Consider the following 18,953-nt stretch of genomic DNA (forward strand, 5'->3'; position numbering starts at 1 on the left):
TACACATATGAAGAACAGTTGCAGGAACTGGATATGTCTAGTTTAATGAAAAGAAGGACTAGGGGAGACAGGATAGCAGTGTTCCAATATCTCAGGGGTTGCCACAAAGAAGAGGGAGTCAAACTATTCTCCCAGGCACCCGAGGGTAGAACAAGAAGCAATGGGTGGAAACTAATCAAGGAGAGAAGCAACTTAGAACTGAGGAGAAACTTCCTGACAGAACAATTAATCAGTGGAACAGAAGTTGTCTCCAGAAGTTGTGAATGCCCCAACACTGGAAGTCTTTAAGAAGATGTTGGATCGCTATTTGTCTGAAACGGTATAGGGTTTCCTGCCTAGGCAGGGGGTTGGACTAGAAGACCTCCAAAGTCCCTTCCAACTCTGCTATTGTATTGTATTGTATATTGTCCCAGTAGAAAAGAATCCCTGTAGCTCGGGTTGAACTGTAGGATCCTTGGTGCTCTCACAGCTGTTTGCCTGCAGATGTTTCATGATCTAATTACAGCAACTCCTCGATTTACGACCACAATTGAGCCCAAAGTTATTGTTGCAAAGTGAGACAATTGTGAAGTGAGCTGTGCCTCACTTTACTATTTTTCTTACCACAGTTGTTAATTGAATCACTGCAGTTGTTTAGTTAGCAACACGGTCGTAAAGTGAATATGGCTTCCTCCTTGACACTGCTTGTCAAAAGGTCACAAAAGGTGACACACACACACACACACCGGGGACACTGCAACCATCATAAATATGAGTCAGTTGCCAAGCGTCTGAATTTGGATCAGGAGACCATGAGAGAGTCATAAGTGTGAAAAATGGTCATATGAAAAATGGCACCGTTTTCAGTGCTGTTAAGTTTGAACGGTCACTAAATGAAACTGTAGTAAATCAGAGACTATCTATAGGGTAGCATCATCAGCAACCAACCAATCTCACAGAATATCAGGGACTCCACTGGAATATCTGTGCTGAATATAAGCAATGCATTCGTGCGACACTGCCACAGATATATTTAACAGGAAAGATGCTCCCTTATTGAACATAGTGTTCTGACCGAGGCTTCCCAAGAGCATGAAGCAAACTCCTTGTCTCGACAAAAAACCCTTTTATTAATTTACTATGAATTCTCCTCATTTACATCCAGCAAAGTCTTTCAAGGGAGGATTTACAGTCACAGACCTTCTCTGGCTTGGAGAGCTGACAGGCGGAAATCTGCAGAACTTGGCAAGGAGCCTCAGAGACTCACATACCAATTAAGCAAACTAATTGTCTCCTGCAAACTCCCCTCCCCTTTCGCTCCTCTTTTATTTCTTCTAGAAGGGGTCATTCATTGTCTGGCCTTACTCCCAAGTCGACCCCTGTCCTTTAGCTGTTCCCTTCATCTGGCAACTCTGCACATGCACACACTGGGAACAGGCTCCAGCTTTTCGTCTGCCTCACTGATGTATGACTCTGAAGGCAGCTGATAACAGGCATATGGCCCTGCGCCCCTCTCTGCCTCTAACACAGAGCCCTCCTCAGAGCCTTTCCCAGACTCCAGGACTGGCCCAGGTTCCTCCCCAACCTCCTCACTGTCTGAATCTGCTGCCAGCTTTGCTGGCCACTTGCGGGCCAAAACAACTGAGATGGTGAATTTGTCATTTGCTGTCAGCATTCCAAATATCATGCAGAATTAAATCAGAGTCCAAGGCAAAACTATCCTTAAAGTTCCAATTTAATAAGAGAGACATGTTGACACAAATGACTCTGAAGGCAGCTGATAACTGGCATACGGCTCTGGCCCCATCTCTGCCTCCGACACAGAGCCCTCATCAGAGCCTTTCCCAGACTCCAGGACTGGCCCATATTCCTCCCCAACCTCCTCACTGTCTGAATCTGCTGCCAGCTCTGCTGGCCACTAGCAGACCACAATATGAGCAAAGAGAAAAGACTTGGGTGTAGTTAGGTATGAAATCCAACACTTCCTTGATTTGCCTCTGAAATGCAGAAAGAAGGTCTCTCAGCATGGGAGGGGGAAGCCATCTTGCTGCAATGGATGTCATTATTTCTCTCCACAAACATACTCCACACACATTGGCAAGGAGCCTCGGAGACTCACGTACCAATTAAGCAAACTAATTGTCTCCTGCAAACTCCACTCTTCTTTTGCTCCTCTTTTATTTCCTCTAGAAGGGGCCATTCATTGTCTGGCCTTACTCCCAAGTCGACCCCTGTTCTTTAGCTGTTCCCTTCGTCTGGCAACTCTGCGCATGCGCACACTGGGAACAGCCTCCAGCTATTCGTCTGCCTGACTGATGTCTGACTCCAAAGGCAGCTGATAACTGGTATACAGCCCTGCGCCCCTCTCTGCCTCTAACACAGAGCCCTCCTCAGAGCCTTTCCCAGACTCCAGGACTGGCCCAGGTTCCTCCCCAACCTCCTCACTGTCTGAATCTGCTGCCAGCTCTGCTGGCCACTTGCGGGCCAAAACAACTGAGATGGTGAATTTGTCATTTGCTGTCAGCATTCCAAATATCATGCAGAATTAAATCAGAGTCCAAGGCAAAACTATCCTTAAAGTTCCAATTTAATAAGAGAGACATGTTGACACAAATGACTCTGAAGGCTGATAACTGGCATACGGCGCTGGCCCCTCTCTGCCTCCGACACAGAGCCCTCATCAGAGCCTTCCCCAGACTCCAGGACTGGCCCAGGTTCCTCCCCAACCTCCTCGCTGTTTGACTCTGCTACCAGTTCTGCTGGTGGGCCACAGCGCATAGCCTGCGCTCAGGAGGCAGCATCTGTCGTCCCCTTCTTCTTTTGTCCTCCATCGTTCCCAGCATGAGACTCTTCTCCAGTGAGTCCTTCCTTCTCATCAGGTGGCCAAAGTACTTGAGTTTCCTCTTCAGGATCTGGGCTTCTAAAGAGCAGTCAGAGTTGATCTCGTCTAGAACTGACCAGTTTGATCCCCTTGCAGTACTAGGGACTCGCAGGAATCTTCTCCAGCACCAGAGTTCAAAGGCCTCCATTCTTTGGCACTCAGCCTTTCATACACCGTGTTTCCCCGAAAATAAGACAGGGCCTTATTTTCTTTTGACTCCCGAAATTAGCACTTGGCCTTATTTTAAGGGAGGTCTTATTATTATTGAGGTGCAGGAGGCAGCAAGCGTGGTCAGCTCATGGCTGCTGCTGCGTTGCAATATTTTCATGGAGGGCTTATTTGGGGGGGGGCTTATTTTAGTGCATGGGCTCAAAAGCCTGATTGGGCTTATTATCCGGGGAAGTCTTATTTTTGAGGAAACAAGGTAGCTACCAGAAATAGTTGCTTTCTTTGGGAAACCCCCCACCCCGCAGATGCTGTAAAATTGGTATGAGTTGCCTTGTGCATGCAGAATCTGGTTTTGGGGGAGTTTTTTTGCTAGTGCAGACAGAATCCTTAGACGTCATTTTACGCTTCATGATTCTGCTAGCACTAGCCAAAAAAAAGGGGGGGAGGGAGAATTCACACACAAAAGCTTGAGACATGCTGATTTTACTGCAATGTGCTACTGCATTTATTGCTGTGTTCTTCCAAAAGCTCCTCTTAGAGAAGCCAGCCTCAAACGAAAACCTTTGGACGTTTCCATTGGATGAGCGCCAGGCAGCTAACAGCACTGCAAAACTACAGCAATATTACTAATGAAGGAGAATATTCGTAGCTCAGGGTTGGCATGAGGGATCCGTGGTGCCCTCTGAGCATCTTGCAGACATTTCATTACCCAGGTAGGTAACATCATCAGTGCTGGTGAAACCTCTGCAAGAAAAGCGGAAGCTCAAAGAGCACCAAGGACCCCTCGCAAGGTACAGGTAGTCCTCAACTTATGACCCTAATGGAGCCCAAAATTTCCATGGTTAATAAAGACATGTGTTAAGTGAGTTTTGCCCCAGTTTGCTTGCCCCAGTTGTTAAATGAATCACTGCAGTTGATAAGTGAGTCACCCGGGTTGTTAAGTCAATCGGGCTTCCCCATTGACTTTTGCTTGTCAGAAGGTTGCAAAAGGGGATCACATGGTGTTGGGCACACAGCCACGGTCATAAATATGAACCGGTAGCCATGTGTCTGAATTTTGATCACACATCATGGGGATGGCCATGAAGGTCATAACTGAAAAATGGCCATAAGCAGGGCCGGATTTTCCTATAGGCTAACTAGGCTTCAGCCTAGGGCCTCAAGATCAAGAGAGGCCTTTTATTTATCCGTGCCACATTTTTTATAAAGGTTAGTACCAATTACAACATGTTTCATTTAATATATTGATATATATCACAGTAATGATGTATTTTATTATCTCTCATGTAATTTATAAACTTAAAAATGGGAGGTGAAAGGGCCCCATAAGTGGAATAGCCTAGGGCCTCTTTTCATCTAAATCCGGCCCTGGCCATAAGTCACATTTTTAGTGCCGTTGTAACTTTGAACGGTCACTAAGTGAACTGTTGTAAGTTGAGGACTACCTGCAATCTTATCCTTACAAAAAGATATAGTAATTAGTGACTGTTGGAAATTACAACAGCACAGAAAAAAAGTGACTTATAATTGGTCCTCACACTTACAACTCCTGCAGCATCCCCATAAAGAGGTGTTATCAAAATTCAAGCTCTTGGCAACTGGCATGAGTTTATGACAGTTGCAGCCTCCTGGGTTCACTATTTGTAACCTTCCCAGCCGGAGTCCGACAACTTAAGTTCACTGGTTTGGTGGGGGTGGGGGTGGGTGGGGAATGGATTTGCTTACCCACCACATGATTCTCTTAACAGCTGCAGTGAACTCCTTAGCAATCAGAGCAAAACTGATTGCAAAATCACTTAACAGAGGGTTTACTTTGACTCACTTAACAACCATCTTGCTTAGCAGCAGAAATTCCAGTTCCAATTGTGTTGTAAGTGGAGAACTACTTATATACAGAAGAGAATGCAGGCATTTAGGCAAGAAAACCCAAATGTATGGGTATACTATAGGTGGTACCTAGCTCCATAGTAGTAACTGTGAGATTTGGTCACCACGATGTAAAAAAGATTCTAGAACGAGTGCAGAGAAGAGCAACAAAGGTGATTAGGGGACTGGCAGGTAAAACATATAAAGAATGGTTTCTGGAACTGGGTATGTCTAGTTTGATGAAAAGAAGGACTGGGGGAGACATGATAGCATTGTTCCAATATCTCAGAGGCTGCCCCAAAGAAAAGGAAGTCAAGCTATTCTCCAAAGCACATGAAGGCAGGACAAGAAGCAATGGGTAGAAACTAATCAAGGAGAAAAGCAACTTAGAACTAAGGAGAAATTTCCTAACAGTGAGAACAATTAATCAGTGACACAACTTGCCTCCAGAAGTTGTGAATGCTCCAACACTGGAAGGTTTTAAGAAGAGATTGGGCAGCTTTGTCTGAAATGGTTTAGGGTTTCCTAAGCAGTGGGTTGGACTAGAAGACCTCCATGGTCCCTTCCAACACTATAATTCTGAAACTTCGTACCAAAACTCTTACAGACAATTCTCTTTCGTTTAATGTCACCCATCTCTCTGATTTAGCTAGTTTTCATGTTTTATTTAACCACTGAACTGGCTTTCTGGCAGCCACCAGGCAGCGTCCTTGACGTCATTGCTAATGGAAGCCCTACCCCTCTGCTTCATTTGTTATGCCGAGTCCGCAGAATTAAATTGGAATGCCAGCTTGGAATATTAGATAAGTGAGAAAATATAAAAAAGACATTTGCTGCAGGAAACCCCTGGTGCCTTAAAACATCTCTGAAATTGCTGGAGTCCAGAATGCTGAAATTGGACCAAGAGGTTCGAAACATGTTTTGCCACAAAGCTCCCTGATGAACTAATCACCCTAAAACCGAGGTGGCGAACATATGGCACACGGAGCCATTTCTAAGGGCACGCGCACTGTCGGCTGCTTTTCAGCCTTGATTTTCTGCCGTTCGGGAACGGACTTCCAGTTTGCACATTGGGCTGTTTTGCACCCTCCAAAGACTTCAGGGAAGCCTCCGGAGGGAGAAAAATGGCCCAACGGGCAACCCGGAAGTCCGTTTCCAAACTTCTAGTTTGCATGTTGGGCTGTTTTTCACCCTCCCCAGACTCCTAGAAAGCCTCTGGAGCTTGGGGAGGGCAAAATACAGACCTACCAGATCTACCAGAAGTCAGAAAACTGGCCATTTCTGGCCTCCGGAAAGCCCCTGGGGAGGGAGACCGTTTTCTCCCTCCCCAGGCTCTTAGAATGCCTCTGGAGACTGGGGAGGGCCTACCGGAAGTTGGAAAACGGGCCGTTTCCAGCCTCCGGAGGGCCTCCGGGGAGTGGGGGAAGCCATTTTCATCCTCCCCAGGCTCCAAGAAAGCCATGCACGCATGCACAGGGCAGTGGGAGGGGGGGTTTCACACGCACATGCGCAGGGGGCACTGCATGGATGGGGCATTAAATTATGGGGGTGGGCACACGAAAGGTTCTTCCGTTCCGTGCTGAAAAAGGTTCGCCATCACTGCCCTAAAGTATTTTTGGAGTGGGAGGGCTGTAATTGATGATTTACTTTCACTGCTTTTATGGTACAGGTAAATCCTCAAGTTACAACCATTCATCTAGTGACCACTCGAAGTTACAATGGCCCTGAAAAAAGTAACATGTCCATTTTTCACACTCATCACCCTTGCAGCATCCCCTCTGGTTACATGATCAAAATTCAAATGTTTGGCAACCGACTCACATATATGACCGTGGAAGACTCCTGGGAGTCACGTTGGTTTGCCACCAACGGTACTGTGAAGTATGCATATATACAGAGCCCCCTTGAGGAGTACTGTGAACCCATTATTATTGCAACTCCACTTTGCTGTACAGTAGAAGTCATTTTAAGGCACAACAGGCCGTATCTTAACGGAACTTGAATCCAAAATGTACACTATCACTGTCAAAAGTACTGTGATTTGACACTATAGATAGAATTCATTTCATTTCAGCGGCCCAGGCGTTCCAGAGTTATGCTGGAACACACACACACACACACATACACACACCGAGGGGTGTTAGGGGTGTCTTACTTCCACAGTATTTTTTTTCCAGAGAGTAAGTCATCTGTGTACCAAGTTTGATTGAAATTGTTTGAGGAGCTCCGTGTGTGTGTGTGTGTCTCTGTGTGTGTGTGTGTGTGTGTCTGTGTCTGTGTGTCTGTGACTGCTTTTTCCAATGTACATTATCTCAGCCTACTAGATAAACAATCATATCATTTTTGCCAGCCTAAGGAAAATAAACATTTGAGGGTTTACTTTGATTCACGATTTGCCCTCCTTCCAGTTCACCCCAATATCTAGTCCTCCTTTCTTGTCAACTCATCTCCTGAAACAAAATGAAAATGTTTACAGAGCTGGTAGCTGAGAGTGAAACCTGAGGAGCAGGAAATTTTAAAAAAGCAGCTCAGCGATTTCCCAGCCTGGCTCCGTATTGCAAGGCTATATTAAGATCCCAGCTGCTAAGCACAGGAATGACCACAACCTGGTCTGAGTTCATGGCAATTCTTGGCTGAGTTCATTCAGGTTTTGCTGATACATCCACAGGCTGCATCCGTCTGAAACAGAATTGCTCCTCGGCCAGGGTGGATAAAAATTGATTTATTTATTTTTTAAATCGATTTTTTAAAATTTAAATCATATTTTTATCAAATTTATTTTAAAAAAGTGCTTTTTGGAGTAAAAATCTATCTAATTTTCTATTTATGATACATTAATAATTTAGTTTATGCAGCATGAAATGGAGCTTAGTTATGTAGCATGAGGCTGTATATCCTGCAATACTGACATTTTTTGGTAAACCAATTCAATGAATCCAAGCTCTGCAAGCTGAGATAACATGCACTGCGCATTGATGTATTCACACAATTTCCCAGTAACCATGAGATAAATCATAAAACAAAGTTCAGGAATATTCCTTTATCCCATCGTTTTGCAATTCTACGTACACTACAAACTGTATGATTGTTTGAAGAGAAATGCATCCATCCATACCACCAGGTTCTAAGTGTGAGGAGGAAGGGCAAGCAGTAAAAATGAAAGTGAAACCTTCTAAGCAGCTTATAAATATAATATTAAAGAGCACCTGCCATTGCAGATCCATCGTGGCAGCAGCTGTTAGCGGGCATCCACTCACTTGCTGCCCGCCAGGTCCCTCATCTTGTTGTGTCACTGCCGAATCACCAGCTGCCCCATTAAAGTGAATGGGACAGCAGCAAGAATAACATACACCCAAAATTAGAGATTAGGCAGCATACCCTCCGAAAACATGATAAATTAAAAATATAATGGACTGCGCGGAAATGATCAAATTAACTTTTAAACTGCAACATAAAGAAGATAAAGAATATTATACAGTATGGGATAAGTGGTATCAGTGGTTACAGAATAGGAATAACGAATGAAAGTAGAATATTTATACATGTAACTATTAGGTCGTAGGAATTATAAATGTAAAGAGCAAATTGTAAATGTAAAACAAATTGAAAGTATGTAAGATGATAAACAAAATGCGATATACCGATGTCTTACGAATGGGAAGAACGGATGTTGAATTTGGTTTTTTAATGTTTTGTTTTGTAAAAAGTTTAATAAAAAATTACTTGTAAAAAAAAATAAAGTGAATGGGACTGTCGGTGATTCAACCAGCGGGTCATAGGAGAGGAGCTGTTGCGGGACAGAGATGACAGTTGCTCTTTAAACATTAGGATTTAAATCAAGTTGCTTTAAAACAAGCCTTTTTACTAGTGATTTAAATAAAATTGACCCTGTCCCCTGCTACAAGAACGTAGCTAAACAGTGCTAATTCGAGTGCTTTTATTAAAGAAAAAAAACACGATTACTGTTGTTGCTAACTGGAAACCGCTTTAGGACTTTATACTTGAGGTGGGAAAAAAATATGAAACTTTGATTTTGGGTTTTGCTGATTTGACAAATGCGTCGTATATATTATCGTAGAAAAGGACAAAGTTGAAGCTTTATATTATTCTACTGCACCAAAAGTAGTCGGAAGCCAATGCTTCTCTTCCCCTTTTCCTAACTTCTCTGATTGGAGGGGGGAAATGATATACAATACAATACAATAGCAGAGTTGGAAGGGACCTTGGAGGTCTTCTAGTCCAACCCCCTGCCTAGGCAGGAAACCCTATACCATTTCAGGCAAATGGCTATCCAACATCTTCTTAAAGACTTCCAGTGTTGGGGCATTCACAACTTCTGGAGGCAAGCTGTTCCACTGATTAATTGTTCTAACTGTCAGAAAGCTTCTCCTCAGTTCTAAGTTGCTTCTCTCCTTGATTAGTTTCCACCCATTGCTTCTTGTTTTACCCTCAGGTGCCTTGGAGAATAGTTTGATTCCCTCTTCTTTGTGGCAACCTCTGAGATATTGGAACAAGGCTGTCATGTCTCCCCTAGTCCTTCTTTGTCTTAAGCTAAACATACCCAGTTCCTGCAACCGTTCTTCATATGTTTTAGTCTCCAGTCCCCTAATCATCTTTGTTGCTCTTCTCTGCACTCTTTCTAGAGTCTACACATCTTTTTTACATCGTGGCGACCAGAACTGAATGCAATATTCCAAGTGTGGCCTTACCAAGGCATTATAAAGTGGTATTAACACTTCACGTGATCTTGATTCTATCCCTCTGTTGATGCAGCCTAGAACTGTGTTGGCTTTTTTGGCAGCTGCTGCACACTGCTGGCCGATTCGCTCTCACAGGGAGGGACTCCTCCGGGTGCCGTCCACTAGGCAGTGCCAGCGGGCGACGCCCAGGAGTAGGGCCTTCTCTGTGATGGGCCCGACCCTCTGGAATGACCTACCCCCCGATATTAGAATAACCACCGATCTCCGCTCCTTCCGTAAGAAGCTTAAGACCCACCTGTTCAACTTAGCTGGCCTGGCCTAACTGTAGTTTTAGTCCCTCTAGCCTGTATTTTAAATTTTTAGGGGTAGGTTTTTAGGTTGTTTTAATTTTTAGCATACTGTACAGCCTAGTATTTAATTTGATTTTAGGGGTATCTAAGAATATTTAATTTTGTATACTGTTTTTATTGTATTGTCTGTACACCGCCCCGAGTCCCTTCGGGGAGAGGGGGCGGTCTATAAATTTAATAAATAATAACAATAACAATAACAATAACAATAATAATAATAATAATGGCTGTCCACTAGGACTCCAAGATCCCTTTCACAGTTACTACTACTGAGTAAGGTACCACCTAACCTGTACCTGTGCATTCCATTTTTGTTGCCTAAATGTAGAACCTTACTCTTTTCGCCATTGAATTTCATTTTATTAGATAGTGCCCAATGTTCAAGTTTGTCAAGATCCTTCTGTATCTTAAGCCTATCTTCTGGAGTGTTGGCTATTCCTGCCAGCTTGGTGTCATCTGCAAATTTGATGAGTGAAATATCTATGTTTATGGTTGACTTACAGACTTGTTGCATGAAATGGGGAAAAATGCACTTGTGAGCTGTGGTTTTGATGATTAGGGAAAAAAATGGAAAATGCTGGGTCTCTCACCCCCCTCCTCTTTTTTGTAAAGGTAGTCCTCAACTTACAACCATTTGAAGTTACAATGGCAGTGAAAAAAGTGACTTGATGGTTTTCACACATGACTGTAACGAGTTTGATATCCCTGGCTTAGAGAGTGCTCTAAAGCAGGGGTCTCCAACCTTGGCCACTTTAAGATTTGTGGACTTCAACTCCCAGAATTCCTCAGCCAGCTTTGATTTGCTGGCTGAGGAACTCTGGGAGTTGAAGTCCACAAGTCTTAAAGTGGTCAAGGTTGGAGACCCCTGCTCTAAAGCAATATGGAGTGATATACAACTCTAACTGCTATTATTAGTTTGAGCTGTTAGTTTTTTATACTTTTTGTAAAATGTTTAATAAAATGTACTAAAATAAAGGCATCGGCCTTCATGAGCAGGAGCTCACTTCATCCGTTGCATAAAGAGGCTGGAACGATATAAAATTTAAAATGGGATCCTCTGAACTTCTCCTTCAAAATTCCCTCCCCATCAGAGGACAGGAATTAGGGCAGGGAGGTGAACGGGATTCGGTTACGATCTCAATGGTTGGCATTTACAATTAAAAAAAAAATATTTGCGCATTGCCCAGATGTCTGGTTCTGCCTCATGTTCCCCTTCAATGACACACAAAAATTACTGCCTGATTTTAATTAGGAAACTACATGTAATTGAGAGCTTCTTTTCTATTGTCTAAAAAAGTTCTATCAAAAGTTTGTCCTAAGCAACAGCGTGTCCCAAACCCTCGATTAAGATATATTTTATATACACACACACACACACACACACACACACACTGGCGTTGCCCGGGTATTTTTTTATAGGGGAAAAATGTCCGGACCAAACATAATTTCTAATATTGGATTTTCCCTTTAGCAGAGGGAGCCCCCTTGTGCAGTATTGTGAAGTTATCATGGCAACTCCACTGTGCTGTACAGTAGAAGCCATTTTATGGCAATGCAGATGATGCCATTTTAAGACACAACAGGCTGTATCTTAACAGAACAGCACCACCCCCGAGAGTTTCTCGGGATGTCTTACCTCCACAGTATTTGTTTCCAGAAAGTAAATCATCTGTGTACCAAGTATGGTTGAAATTGCTCATTCGCTTAATGACTGCACAATTCACTTAACAACTGTGTAAAAGGAGGCACAACTCACTTAGCAACTGTTTTGCTTAGCAAAAGAAATTTTGGGCTCAATTGTGGTCATAGAACGAGGGCTACTGCACATGTATGCCCTTCGTCCGTCTATTCCTTATTCATTCTCGCTTTATGAGGTAAACCACCTCTCTCCTCCCTCTTGCATCATCCACATTCATTTAATGTCCATTCATTCTTCATCATCCTCTTCACTTCCTGTTTAACCAAAAGCGTTCCACTGAGTTTTACAACTCAGGCAGTTTCTGCTTAATGACCAGTCACTTAGTGACCCTTGGCAGCTGCAATGGACCCCGATAAAGGGAATAAATGACTCAATTTTGAAGCTCTGACAGCTGTCAATATCCCCATCACTTCCGGTCACGTTATTGCATTTTCAGCGCTGGGCAACCAGCTTGCATTTACAGCTGTTTGCAGGGTCTCACTGTCACATCACGATTGGTTTTAAGTGTTTTTTTTCCCACCCCCAGCCCCACTTGCCCATTGTGGACAATGCATTTGCATAACGACCCTGGCATTCACTTAACACAAAGAAGGTTGTAAAATCAGGCACCGTCACTTGATGCTTGTCAACCACCATAACCTACAACTTTAATTCCAGGCTCAAGTATGTTCATAAATCAGGGCTACATGTACTAAAATCTCAACACACAATTTTCACGTCTATATAATGACGCAAGCAAAAATGCACTCTTTTGTGACATTTGCTCTTTGAACAAAACATTGACTTTGCTTAAGAACTCATTACTTTTCTACCAATATTTGCACTCCCTCCCTCCCCCCAAATGTCTCCATCCTTTTTTCCCCAACTTTAGAAAATTTTCTACTCGGATAAGCAAATTCATCTACCGCTGGGTGAGTTTGGCAATTTTGAGCAAGTAAATTGACACCCTGAGCTGCTGAAAAAAGAAGGGCTGTATTTGGACAATAGAACTTGTTTTGTCCTCCTTTTCATTGTAAAAAAGTTGGTCACCTTACTATAAATCTAACAAACGAATTGTTCACTGCATTTCCAATGCTAAACTATCTTGCTTATTTTGGCAAGAAGTCTCTTCAGTTTTGAGAGAGAGGGAGGGAGGGGGAGAGGGAGGGAGGGAGGGAGGGAGGAAGGAAGAAAGGAACTTTTGTTGAATTATTTTGAATTTATGTTGAATTCTATTGAAATTTTGTTATTTTTTGTATTTCTTATCCTTCCTTTCAACATAACTGATAGATTGAGTATAGAAGGGTTAAATTTGTAAAGTTGGCATTCTTCAAATGGCAGAGAAAGGGTGTTTCCAATTCACAAGAATCTTATCACCCCTTAAATTTCTGCACTTGCTTGCAAAGGAAGAAGGCATCGGAACTTGCCTCTCCCACTGCAGTCCGGGTTGCCATGGCAACAGAGGTCTTCCTGTGCTGCTGCTATGGCAACGGGTGTGGGCTGGCATCCAAGGAGACCCACTGCTGTCATTCCAGTTTGAGAAACCCTACCCTATATTTAAAGGGAGTGAGATTTCTGAAGAAGCTGCACCATGTAGGAGAATGTGTGTGGAGAGAAATAATGACATCCATTGCAGCAAGATGGCTTCCCACTCCCATGCTAAGAGACCTTCTTTCTGCATTTCAGAGGCAAATCAAGGAAGTGTTGGATCTCACACCTAACTGCACCCAAGTCTTTTGTCTTTGCTCATGTTGCGGTCTGCTAGCGGCCAGCAGAGCTGGCAGCAGATTCGGACAGTGAAGAGGTTGGGGAGGAATATGGGCCAGTCCTGGAGTCTGGGGAAGACTCTGATGAGGGCTCTGTGTCGGAGGAAGAGAGGGGGCCAGGGCCATCTGACAGTTATCAGCTGCCTTCAGATTCGGACATCAGTGAGGCAGAAGAACAGCTGGAGCCTGTTCCCAGTGTGTGCATGCACAGAGTTGCCAGACGAAGGGAACAGCTAAAGAACAAGAGTCGACTTGGTAGTAAGGCCACAGGTGGACGATGAATGGCTCCTCCCAGGATCGAAAGGGGAGTGGAGTTTGCAGGAGAAAATTAGTTCGCTTAATTGGCCTGTGACTCTCCGAGGCTCCTTACCAAGTTCTGCAGCTCTCCAAGCCAGATAAGGTCAGTGACTGTAAATCTTCCCTTGAAAGACTTTGCTGGCCGTGAATGATCAGAATTTACAGTAAATTAATAAAAGGGTTTTTTGCCGGGACAAGGAGTTTGCTTCATGCTATTGGGAAGCCTCGGTCAGAACACTCACTCTTTTCTCCTTCTCAGAAACATTTCTGTATGACTGGTCAGAGAATGGAGAGTACCACCCCTTCACCAGCAGATGGAGTGCTAACTTTGGTCGATATTTGGATGGGACACCACCAAGAGATTAAGAGTTCTGGGCTAAAATAGGAAATATCTTAGGAGATGGCCAAGGGAAAACATTTCTGTATTACTGCAGAGGAAACAAAACAGGACACACTCAACAAATCCCCAGGAATCAAACTCAATTTGGAGATTCACTTTTTAGCTTAGCAAACAATCTTGTGGACTAGAAACCTCTGCAGATTCATTACTAATTTGACATGTAAAACATGTGCAGCCTACATCTCTCAACTTCCTTGCCCATTTTCAGAGTCTTGCCCACTTGAACAACTTCCCAAAATGTCCTGCAAGCCATTTTATGTCTCACTTAGAGACATTGGAAAAGAGAAGGTACACACCCAACAAATGAAAATAGAGTTTGAGAGAATGTCTTTTTATCTTAGATTTCAAAATGTGATGGAGACAGATGATGAAAATATAAGGGACATCATGACAAACATTTTGGCTGAGTATATTCAGAAGGAGAAACAACAGATGGGGTGGGAAATAGACCTGGCCTATAGAGTGAACTCAGCTTACGCTAGAACACACAATGTTCCCAGGGAGGTACACATTAAATTTCTTAGGAAAAGCACAAGAGATGAAATTCTGAATGCAGAAAGGGGGCAAGCCTTGACATACAAAAATAAGGAGATAACCATTCTGAAACAGATCCCCAAGAAAGTAAGGGAAAAAAGAAAACATTATTCGCAATTGGTGAATAAATTATACCAGAAGGGGGTGTGGTTTAGATGGTTGATGCCTGAAGGTATGTTAATATTCTGGGAGGAGACAAGAGTTAGAATAAATACACCCATAGAGGCACAGGGCTTTATGGAGAAAAACAAACTACTCCTAGAAAAACCAGAAGAATCCTCAACAGACATACAAGATACGGGAGGGGCCGGAGCTCTGCCAGCAGGGGGAGATGGGGCGACATCAAGAAAGCTCAGATCACACAAATGAGTAAGACAATTCACCTGATATAAACTGGTCGAAATTACCAATTGAATTTACCACACTGACTATATGTTACTACTTAATATTGAATCTTATGCAAATGTATACTATGAGTTTGGAGGGGGGGTGCACCTACCGCATTTCGCAGCTGCCAAGATTTGTAACCTTTCCCTTACCTTTTCCCTATGTAAAACATCAAAAAAACCCAATAAAACTTTGTTTTAAAAAAAAAGAAAAGAGAAGGTACAAAACTTATCCAAGATGTTGCAAGTTGTCACTTCGAGAAGGAAAGACACATTGACATTGACATTCTTGGAGTCCAGTGTTTTATCAGGTGGCAGCCCCAGGTTGATTTAAAGCAAAGTTAGATTTGTTTAATACTTAAAGACCACCAGGAGATCCCAGGATTGGAGGTTAGTCTGGGATTTGGGAAACATTTCTCAGATGGCACTGGAAATCCTTTCTATACAGGTAGTCCTCGATTTAGGATCCCAACTAGGATCAGAATTTCCATTGCTAATCAAAGCGGCTGGTAAGTGAGTCATGCCTGGTTTTTATGAGCTTTTGTGCCAAGGTTGTTCACCAAATCACTCCAGTTGGTAAGTGAATCATGTGGTTGTTAAAGTGAATTGTCTATGCTTGTCAGAAGCCAGTTGGGAAGATGGCAGATGGCAGATTATGTGGCACCGGGACAGTGCAATCATGGGGATGCGACAATAATTGCAAGTGTGAGGAGCGGTTGCAAGTCACTTTTTTCAGTGCTATTGTAATTTTGAGCAATTGCCAAATGAATGGTTGTAAGACAAGGATTACCTGAGCAACCTATAGGGCCCCATTCCGGCAGTCACTAAGAACTAATCTTTAGTACAGGGGTGTCAAGCTCAATTTCACTGAGGGCCGCATCAGGTTTGTGTTTCACCTCAGGGGGCGTAGCCGGGGGGGAGGCACGGCCAGCTTGACGTCACTCGTGTCAGGGGCGCCTGTGGTGGCCCGAGCACTGTGCCAGTGAAAACGGTGCTCGGGAGGGCCTATGGCAGTGATGGCGAACCTTTTTTGGCTCGTGTGCCATAAGTGGGGGGAGCGCAGGGGGGTCGTGGGGAGGCGTGCCGCACCCATAATGCAATGCGCGAAACCCCCCCCCCAGTGCACATGCACGCACTACAGGTGGGACCCCCACATTTTGCATGCTTTTTTCACCCTCCCCAGGCTCCAGAGGCTTTATAAGAGCATTAGGAGGGCGAAAACAGCCTCTCCCTCATCCCCCGGAGGCTTCAAGGACCTTCCCGAAGCAGTCAAAACGGCCCTCTGAGCAGGGTCGTTTTAAGCGCTCTGAAGACTTCAGGGACCTTCAGGAGGCGTTCCTGAAGCCTCGGGAGCAATCAAAATGACCCTCCGAGCAAACAGGAAGTCCGTTCCCAAACTTCCAGTTTGCCCATAGGGCTGTTTTTTTGCACTCCGGAGGCTTCAGGGTAGCTCATGAAGCCTCCGGAGGGCCCCCCCAGGGGGGGGAGGCTCTTTTCGCCCTCCCCAGTCTCCTATAAAGCCTCTGGAGCCTGGGGAGAGCGAAAAATGGCTTTAAAAAAGGGTGAACTCAGCTGGCCAGGGGGTACATGTGCGCTGGCCAGCTGACAGGGCAGCGCCTCGCGTGCCCTGACAAATGGCTCTGTGTGCCACCTGTGGCATGCGTGACATAGGTTCGCCATCACTGGCCTATGGCCTTTCCAAGCTCCATTTTTGGTGGCAGAGGGCCGTCACAGCTGAAAACAGAGTTTGGGAGAGTCACGCACAGCCCTCCCAAGCTTCATTTTCACTGGCAGTCACCACGGGCCGGTCCTTCGCTGTTCCAGGGTGACCCCACAGGCCAGATTTAAGCACCCTGAGAGCCGAATCCAGCCCCTAGGCCTTGAGTTTGATACCCCTGCTCTAGTACAAGGAGATTGCAACTTTTAGCTTGGGCAAAATATGAGCTTTAAGGACATATCTGGGGGGGGGGAGTCTTCTCACTGTTTATTAGTTACATCCATGAAGTTGAGTAAGTTTTCTACCCTTGAAGTGGAAAATGACCATTGGCTTACCTGAAGGGTCCTTTTCTGTACACCGCGGGAGAGTCCAAGCAATGGGTTAATTCAGTCTGCTTGCCCTTAGGACTGAGGAACTATTTTTCCTTAAGCCACACCTCCTCCTGGTGTGCTCAATCCCCCAGAATTCTTTGAAGGAGTCAGTTCGTGCGGACGGAGCGAAGCGTCCAAGATGATGTACTGTTGACACGAGGAACCCGAATCCCGGCCTTGAGAGCCAGGGTGGGTTGGACTCTCCCGCGGTGTACAGAAAAGGACCCTTCAGGTAAGCCAATGGTCATTTTCCTGTACACCGCTTGGAGAGTCCAAGCAATGGGACATACCAAAGTTATTGTCCATCTGGGCGGGCAGAAGAAGGCTCCCGGGATTCGGTCTCTGACACAACCGCCTGGAGCACACGCCTGCCGAAAGACGCCTCAGCCGAGGCGAAAATGTCCAGTTTATAGTGTCGCACAAATGGAGAAGGAGAGGACCACGTAGCGGCCCTGCAGATGTCCAGGATCGAGGCCTGGGTGGCCCAGGCCGCTGAGGTAGCAGCACTTCGTGTGGAGTGTGCAGTGATGCCGCGCGGAACGGCCTTGGATTGACTTTTATAGGCAGTCGCAATGCAAGCGCGAAGCCACCTGCCAATTGTGGAGGAAGTGACCTTCTTCCCTAGGGAACCGGGCTGGAAGGAGAGGAAAAGAGCCTCTGACTTCCTGAATTCCGCAGTACGAGCGATGTAGACCTTCAGGGCCCTCCTGACATCAAGATTGTGCCAGGATCGCTCTCTGGGATGCGACGGATGAGGACAAAAATTTGGCAACACAATGTCTTGCGCTCTATGGAACCATGAGTTTACTTTGGGGGTAAAGGTCGGGTCCAGCCTCAAAATGACCCTGTCAGGGTGGATGACGCACAGATCCTGGCGAACAGAGAGAGCCGCCAGCTCCGAAATCCGGCGAGCTGACGTGATGGCAATCAAGAAGGCCGTCTTCAGCGTCAGGAATCGAAGAGAAGTAGTGCGTAAAGGCTCGAATGGAGGGCCAGAGAGGGCCCGCAGGACCACGGACAGCTGCCAAGTAGGATAGCGATGAACGGTGGGAGGGCGAAGGTTAGAAGCGCCCTTGAGGAAAAGACGCACCTTCGGGATTTTGCTGAGAGGCAAAAGGTGGTCGCCCGACCAGACAGTAGACAAAGCCGCCACTTGGCGTCGAAGGGTGTTCGGGGCCAGGCCCCTGTTGAGTCCCGCTTGAAGGAAGTCAAGCACTCTGGGAACAGGCGCGGTCGTCGGCTCGATGAGCAGCTCCTCACACCACTTGGCGAAGGCGGCCCAGGACGCATCATAAATCCTAGTGGTTGAAGGGCGTCTAGCCGCCTGAATGGTGTTCACTACCTCCTCCGACAGGCCTTGGCCTTTCAGTTGGTCCCCCTCAAGTGCCAGACGGCCAACTGGAGCCACTGGGGCTCTGGGTGAATCACGGCCCCCTGGCTGAGGGAGATCTGGTCCGGAGGAATGCGCCACGGAGGAGACACCGACAGGTGGACAAGGTCGGCAAACCACAACCTGCGGGGCCAATGCGGGGCCACGAGAAGGACCTCTGCTCCCTCTGCGATGACTTTGGAGATGAATTGAGGAAGGAGAGGCAGGGGAGGGAAGGCATACAGTAGCTCGCGGGGCCACTTGCAACGCAGTGCGTCTGTCCCCTCCGCCCCCGGGGTGAAGAACCGGGAGTAGAAGCGGTCGAGCTGCTTGTTGTCCCTTGACGCAAACAGGTCTACGGCCGGAGTCCCGAATCTGTCGGACATCTGGTGGAACAGGCGAGGGTCCAGTTTCCACTCCGCAGGATCTATGGTCGTCCTGCTCAGCCAGTCGGCCTGTGTGTTGTCCACTCCGGAGATATGGTCGGAGCG

General features: G+C 45.6%; 1 protein-coding gene across 2 annotated transcripts in view; it reads right to left on the reverse strand.

The window, feature by feature from the left end:
* Nucleotides 1-18,953, reverse strand: part of CERS1 (ceramide synthase 1) — a 65,895-nt gene that overhangs the window by 25,911 nt on the left and 21,031 nt on the right. The gene's annotated exons all lie outside the window — the stretch shown is intronic.

This window comes from Natrix helvetica (assembly GCF_964273705.1).
Source record: "Natrix helvetica genome assembly, chromosome: 1".
NCBI lineage: Eukaryota > Metazoa > Chordata > Lepidosauria > Squamata > Natricidae > Natrix > Natrix helvetica.